The sequence below is a fragment of the Caloenas nicobarica genome, chromosome Z, assembly GCF_036013445.1.
Source record: "Caloenas nicobarica isolate bCalNic1 chromosome Z, bCalNic1.hap1, whole genome shotgun sequence".
In the NCBI taxonomy this organism is placed as follows: Eukaryota; Metazoa; Chordata; class Aves; order Columbiformes; family Columbidae; genus Caloenas; species Caloenas nicobarica.
The window spans coordinates 100,580,523-100,588,803 of NC_088284.1; positions in this window are offsets into that span (position 1 = coordinate 100,580,523).

The following is an 8,281-nucleotide window of genomic DNA, read 5'->3' on the forward strand; positions in this document are numbered from 1 at the left end:
TTACGACAGATGAAACATAGAAGAACTAACGTGTTACCCGTGACCAAAGCTGGGAGCGGGTTCACTCACCTCTGCCAGCTCTCCTGTGCCAGCAACGTGCTTAACAGAGCGCAGCCGTCACAGGAGTTACCGCTCTTTATTAAGAAACGCACTATGTATGACATACAGCAGTTTAAGCCTCCAGGGAACAACCAGCTCCAAGCTACAGGAAACCCCCACGTCCTTCGGGGAGAGCCCCGAGCCCCGCAGCTGCCGGCCCGAGGCACCTTACCGGACAGCGGCACCACCCCCGGGTCGCGGCCGCTCCCGCCGGCCGGGGGTTCGCTCCTCCGCACGCCCCGCGGGGCGGCCCGGGCAAGCCCCACCGAGGAGACGCGCAGCGGCGCTCGCAGGCACGGACCGCTCCCCTCCCAGACCTCCGCCCGGCCCCGAGGGAGCACCGCAGCCCCGTGTGCCCCCCCGCCCGCCCTCACCTGCATGGCGGACACCAGCGTCCCTCGGCGGGGCGGCGCTGCGCGGCCCCGGGCCGCGCGCCCCGGCTTCTGTGTGTGGGGAGACGCGGGTGCGCGCATGTGCGCCCGGCAGCGGCGCCCACCCGCTGTGCGCATGCGCAGCCTGTGAGCGGAGCGCAGCTGGCAGTCGGGGTTGGCGCGGGGAGTGGTAAAGTCGTAGAATCATAAAAATCATAAAATCACAGAATCATTTCGGCTGGACAAGACCCTCAAGATCACCGAGTCCAGCCGTTAAACCAACACTGGCACTAAACCACCTCCCTAATAACCTCACCTACATGTAATGATACTTGTAAAATATTAAAATATTTAATAATATTTATTAAAGACTCTATTTTTTATTCGCTTTTTTAATGGGCTACAGCTGAGGGAGGAATAAAATACCACTAAGAAATATCGATTGTTACTAATTAAATAATTAAACAAATTATGGTAACGATTTATCTTTCTTTCACATACCCTAGACAAATGTGTCACCGAAGATAAAGGACAATTAAAAAGTGCCAATTGATAATGTTAGTAGTTATTAAGCTAATTATTTCATACTTACATATAAATACTTTTTAATCTGATACTAATTAGTATTAACGAATAGCAGTCAATCAAATGACCTTGGTGTCAGCGGGCTCAGTGTGCGGTGGATGGACAAAGAGATACAGCCTTTCCCACCGCCAGAAACCATCCCCAAGTTGCCATGGAGAGAGAGCAAGCTCTTTTAGTTATACTGGCCCAAAACTTTCAACTCTGCTGCCATATATAGTATCTATAATTTGTTGTTGATAACAGCATTTTTCACCCAAAGCTGTTTAGTCCTGCTAGTGGTGGCTGTTGTTAAAATGGCTCAAGGTAAGCACTAAATTCAGCCTGGTGAGTGAATTACAGCTTTAACCATGAGCACCCCAGCACCCTATGGTCTCACTCTGGACATGCAGCTTGGTAGCCACAGTGCTCAAAGCCACGAGCTCAGCAAATCCAAAACAAGTTAAGACACGCACTACCCGCTCTTGCTGCCTTCTCTGCCAAGGGGCCAGGAAGATGCACCAGCATTCGCCAGTGCTGCCAATTCCTCACCCGGGTTCAAAGGAAACATCCCAGCAGCAGAGTAGTGCCTGGGACAGCTGAAGCCGGCAGGAGCCAGGACAGGATGTGGGTACTGAACATCAGTGGTGTCTTTGTGGTGTCTTTCCACCAAGCTGGCGTGGAAGAGCATGTCCTGCAAACAGCAGAAGCACCGAAGCCTGGTTTCCTAGGGATACGCTCACGTGTGCGTGTTGGTGCAGTGCTCGGGTGTCTAACAAGTTGCAAGCCTGGGTGAAGGTTTCTCCACAGCGAAGCCACTCGCAGCAGCTTGTCCCCCACGTGAATCTCCATCCCATCCAGGCTGAGGATGCTCCTGTTTCCCTCTCCCCTAAGGGAGGGCATTGGTGGTCTTCACATTCCACCAGCTGCCCACCGATTTCTACAACACTTTGGAACCTTTTACCCTTGAAGGGTTCAGGACTTGTGTCTGAACATCTCCCCATGGTTACCTCCACTCGAACCGGAGTACAGGGCAGTGTGGGGGAGTAGCTCGAATCCATCCAAGCACATCCAGACTCTCAACATCTAGGGCTGTATCAGCTCTCAGGAGATCATCTCAAACTTTGGTAGCCTGTATCAGCTCTCAGGAGATCATCTCAAACTTTGGTAGCCTGTTTTCAAATTGAATTCATCATGGTTTTTAATTCCCATCCATCGTTTCTTGTTGGACCTTTCTCTGCTGGGCTAAAGGGCTGTTACACAACACAGCATCTTCTGCTTGTGAAAGCAGACATCTGTTCTCAAAGTGAGATGTATATACTTGAACCCTTCTTGTTTTTCTGTCCCTTTTGTTACTTGCAAGATAACCCAGCTGTACAACACACTTAACCAGAGGGCAAATCTTAAGCTTCAATCTAGACTGTTATAAAGCAGGAGAAGAAGAAAAAATAATAAATTAATTGTGTTGTTTTTAATAGAATAGGCATGTTATTTCTAGGAAATGGTTATGCTAATATTTCAGGGCTAAGTCTTATGAAAAGGAAAGAAAGCACCTCCTCAAACAGTATAATCGGTTTATTAACCCCAGTAAAATAAGTAGTTCTTCCACATGACTTTTCCTTTTATTTTTTAATAGCTTTTCAAGTACATGTCTGCTTTTTACCCACGCAGCACACAGCAAAGATAAGGAACCATCTATGTTGGCTGTTAGGCAAATAAGAAGTAATTACAAAAGCTGGTTTTGATTTGTAGTGTTACAATCGGATCACAGTACTTTGGCCTATGTTTTACTAATCAAATGATTTCAAGCCTTGACTAGAATTATTCCTCTCTTATCTGCTCACAGCCAAGCACCTATATTTATATTTAAGCACCTGCAATCTAGTCTAGTCTGATTTTCAGGACATAGAGCATGTACTGTTCCCTCTGCTGTTCAAGGAATCTGTACAGGCTCAGTTTCTCTGAAAATTATATTTCTTATTTAGGTGATTAAACCCAGAGACAGGCTTACGCAATCACATTTGCCAGGATCAAGCATCTGTGTCATTCTTTTATTGTGAATGTCCCTTCTCCACCCAAGAAAAAAAAAAAAAAGTGCTGTTTCTTTCAGGAAACATTATGTGTCCTGCTTAGGAGAGCAAGAGGAACTGCAGACCATGTGCTGTCCCACATGCGAGGTCCTTGGACAGCCTTGGAGACACATGGGGCTGTGTCCAAGTAATCTGATTTAAGTGTCACCGCTTGGTATTGATTATTTAGGTGGTGCCTGTCCCATCATTGTCAACACAACATGGACAAGAGGGGTGAGATCCGGTGATGTTACACATGGTGTTTTGATGGCGTATTCTCATTAAAATGAAGAGGGTTAAGCTGTCTCATGCCCTTGGGTTCCTTGGGATATTACCTAGATGAGTAACAACCTCTCTGGCCAAAATGCTGGATGCCCCAGTTTCATCCTGTGACACAGTGCATGCTACATCTATCTGCGCTGTCTAGACGTTTAGACAGTATTTGTACATGGATAAAACAAAGTCTTGGGGCCAGCAAAACTCTCAAGAAGTCCATTTGACAAGTGAGGGTTGGTATCCCCATCCCATACAGCCGTATCGGTGATCTACACCAAAGAGGGAGGCTCTCAGAGTCTTCTGTTACGTGCTTGTGCAGGCCAAGGTGCTTTTTTAATTCTACTATTGCTAAAGACTGTTTACAGGATAACATAATGTGTCTGTGAGTTTTAATGAATTTGGAAGTCATAGCACAAAAAGAGTGTGTTAGGGAGGGAATTTTTGTAAGTGCTAGGAAAAGAAGTGGGAAGGTGATTTTCCTTCTGAGCAGCAACATTTTCAAATGCAGCTTCCTGGTTTCATTTTATTGCATTCCTGTTCTATGTAGGTATTTATTTTTGCATCAGAGAGCAGTAATATCGAGCAGATTGCAAAGTCAAGCAAGAAGGACTTGGACACGGTGCTGGGGCTGCTGCCACCTGCACAGAGGAGACATTAACTGTGTTCCTAACAAGCCAGTTATGGGCTACAGAAGCAACCCGAGGACTCAAAGAAAACAGGTCCTCAGAAATGCGCACAGTCGCCAAAACAGCAGAACATTTGCCACGGCATTAGAAATCGAGGCTTTCCATCTATATGTAGCTACCTAAACCAGCACATCCACCCTGCTAGTTTGGGCTGGGACTGAGACCTCATGTACATCTCAGCTCTTATTGCCTCCAGCACACATAAGCGTGGAGGATCTTGGCACTACTGGAAAACTGCACGATGAGTAAGACCCGAGAGAGGGAGACCATGAAAGCAGTTCTGGTCCTGGCCACCAGCCCAGGATGCCTACAGCAAGTTGTCCTGAGACTGCCAGCTCTTACATATGCTCACCTGACAGCCACCTAAATGGATGGCAAACTGCTTACCTCACGCCATCATTAGGGCATAGGCCAAAGCAGTTGGTAACTGGCCCGGTGGTTATAAAAAATGACAAAGGAGAGGTCTCTTCCAGTATGGCAACTCCCAGGTGGTACAGCTTCATTAAAGTTAATAATAAACAAGCCACTGGAGGATTATCAAATGGCAGTGAAGCTTATCCTAATGCAGGCTGAAGAGTCATACAAGTTGAAGAATCCTGAAAATACAGATCCTCTTCCTCCCCCTCGTGATTATTGTTCCCGGCAGAAGCACGTTGAATGCACACCACCACTTGCTGACTGTGGAGCAACCCCGTACCCCAATAGCCAACATCTGGACCCAACTGTTCTGCAAGAGAAGCTCTACAATCCAGGATTCCTGCGAAGCCCCAAACTACCTTCAAGTTTTTGACCAAAACACATTATTTGGGAGAACAAGTACCAAATACTTTTGAGAAGCAGCAGTGGTGGAGCTGCTTGACTCACTTAGGATCCAGTGGGTATCATCTGAACACCGCTGTCCCAGTTGTCCTTGTGGCTGCCGAGGAAGCTGCGGCTGGTCCCAGCGGTGAGCCAGCTGGCTGGGAGAAGGGTTGGCTGAGCTCAGATGCTGGAAGAGACCAGAGACCCTGGGGCAGTCAAAGCGTGGCCAGCCACAGGCTGTGAGTCCTGCCCTGGGGATGTCAGTAGCAGACACCATCACCTGGTATCTCAAAGTAAGGTGCCTCATTGGAGCTGAATGGATTGTGTTCCACTGAGACCTTCAAGAAATTCACAGGTAGACCATCCTTTCCCCACCCCACCCCCAGCCACCTCTACAGAAGGAGACTCTCTCATGTAAGAGACCTCATTTGCTGTTGCTATGTTCTACATCCATGCAGACATGCAGTAGTCCCCCACGCACCGCTGGCATTTCGGCTGTGACTCAGGGTCTCTTTTCTGCAGGGGGCTGAATGCTATACTCAGGCTTCAAGGTTTTCTTGACACTTAGGAGACATTTGTCCTTCCTCATCGGCATGGGCGAATCTGGCTGGCCAGGCTGCGCTAACAAAGCCATCAGCCTCCAGAAAGTAAAAGCTGCACACATTCAAGAGAGACTCTCTTCCCTCTAGTTGGTGAAACTCTCTGCTAGAGTCAGCATCTTCCCCCATCTCCAAAAAAGCAATCAAGGAATGGATTGAGTGTTATTAACCCATCTCATCCCTTTCTGATCCCGAGTGGCTTCATGATCATCTCCCAGAATGGGCAGATTTTTAACCCTTGGAAAAAATGGCTTCTCCTTGGCTCCCTTTTCTCTCTTTCCAAGTCTTCTCTTACATCTTATGAGCTTTTACCAAGAGAGGAGGAATATCTCAGGCCAGATCATGTCATGGTTATTGTGACCATTCACCTAGGACTGTCCAGCCTTAGCATGGGCAAGCTGAAACCCAGGACCCCCCGTTCAGACCAGCAAACCCCTCTGGGGGGGCTGCTGCCAGGGCAGGTCAGCCTTGACCCCTGCCTGTGCACAGCTGCAGGCAGGATGCTTCACTGGCCGAGCCCAAAACCTTTCCATGTCCCACCCCTGTAGCACTGCAACAGGAGACATTATGCTCCATAAAACTCTTTTTTCCCCCATTCAAGGCTATTTCTAAATTCTGCAGCATCTGCAGAGGGCAGGGCACATTCACATTGCATAGCACAGCCTCTCTTGTGCCAGCCTCTATGTGACCTGCTGACCAGCACCGTGGCCTTTTATTCGGTCCTAAAGGACAAGGTGGCTGCAGAGAAGGAAAATAAAACCCCAGCAGTACAGCAGTAGCACATCTCACCTTCGTCAGGAGAACCCAGGGATTTTTGCAACGAGACAAATGAGTCCCAGGCAGCTGGCAGCCAGCCGAGCAGATGAGTCATTTGGGGAGCTGGGGCTGACACAAGCTACGTGCATATTCAATGTGTCCCAGCGTTCCTGCCTGCTTTCAAATTGCACAGGGATGTTTGTTGAAGCTCTGGGGGTGTTGGAGCCTCACAGACACACTTCAGCCTCCTGAGGAGAGGAGAAGTTTGACTTACATACTTATCTGAGCACTTTCTGCTTTGTAAACATCTCTGCTGTGCTCAGGCATTAAACACTCCAGGCTGGGAAATGGTCAGATGGATGAGGACCAGGGGAATAGCTCAGTGTCTTGGAGAGAGACGGAAAGACTTTTCTGGCAGTGAATGATCTCCCTGTCTCCCCTTCCTATACTGCTTCCAGAGTTACTAAAGATGCAGTTGTCACAGCACAATCATGGGCTTTGTTTCCTTGGGTAAACCAGATTTAAAAGAAGGAAAAAGAAAAAACAAACAAACAAACCTTTGAAATTATTTTTTAAAGTGCTGCTTGACATGAGCCTGTGGGTTGATCTTTCAGAAACACCGTGTTCTGTTCCACAGGAATCTTGAAATCCTCAGGCATGGGTTTAAAAAATAAACAAAGTACACTCTCCTTTTGTAATGCATAGTCCATAATTACCTGGTGGAACTCATTGCTGCAGGACAACATGGAGGAAAAAATATAAGCAAGCTTCTGTGCATGGGCATTATTTACACCAGCTCTTGTTAAACTGAGGATGATTAACGCTTCCTCTCTGGGTAGCTATTCACTGGCCACACCGCCCTCTTGGATTTCTTTTTTTTCTGTTGTCTAATTTGAACCTCCCAAGCCACAAATTGTGGCTGTTGGTCACCATCTCACCATCTTCCACTGTTGAGAAGAGGTTGACTCCATTATCTTTGCACCTCACCTTGAAGTAGCTGTAGGCTGCTGTCTGTTCATCCCTCAGACCCCACTGTTGAGACAGCATCTCCGTAAGTCCCAGCCTTACCAGTCCCAGAGGGTCCTGTGCATTGAGTCTAAGCAGGCTTCACTCCTCGGGAAGGCAGAAGGCTCCTGATAGAGCTGTTGTCATCTCCTGCCTCTGCACCACGCAGCGATTTGTGCCTGTGGTTCTGATTTAAATGAAGAGGCTGGAACATGGACCCCAGGAACCACACACCTCTGCAAAAAATAGTGAGTAAAACTTGCCACCGTGTATCACTGGAAAAATACCTTCAGGTGGGATGCTGGTGAAAAGTCTGAAAGGGGGGGGATGCAGAGCAGCAACATCAGCCTCTGTCAAGCTGCTTTCTGAGATGCAAGTTGAGGTCTCAACATGGCATTGAGATCCGTCAGTGCTGCAACTCTCAAGGGAAATCCACTCTTCAAGTTATCTTGGGTGCTTTTTCATGATGCCTGTCTTACTATAGACAAATCAGGGAAGAATTAAGTACACCAGGCTTATTCACATTTATTTAATTAATAACAGAACAAAAATGTTTGGACTTGACTGATTATTTTACACAGAAAATATTGGAATGATGTATGAGGTGGTTTTGTGTCCATTTTGCTCTGTTTTATTTCCATGTAAAAATATACATCTGGTACACGAGATTAAAAAAAATAGATTTTCACAAGAAAATAAGTGCTTTGAGGACTAAAAATTCACTTATGCACTTTCATGTTGGCCTAAATATTTATATTTTCTAGCCACATTCCCTTCCTACCCCCAAAATGGGCAAACCCCAGATTATAAATATCAGCTGTGTCTGGTATACAAAACTTTCCCAGGAAAAAAGGGCAGGAAACACAAACATAACACTTCTGTGGCTCAGACAATCTGATTTTAACTCCCTAAAGACAGTAAAAAAAAAAAGAAAAATGGCTCAAGGAGCACAACACTAGTTATCGGGCATTGCAAACAGAAGGGAGAGAAATTATGAGATGTGATACCTTTCGGGGGAATAATGGCACAGACCAGGTAGCAACAGTATGTTTTCAAAA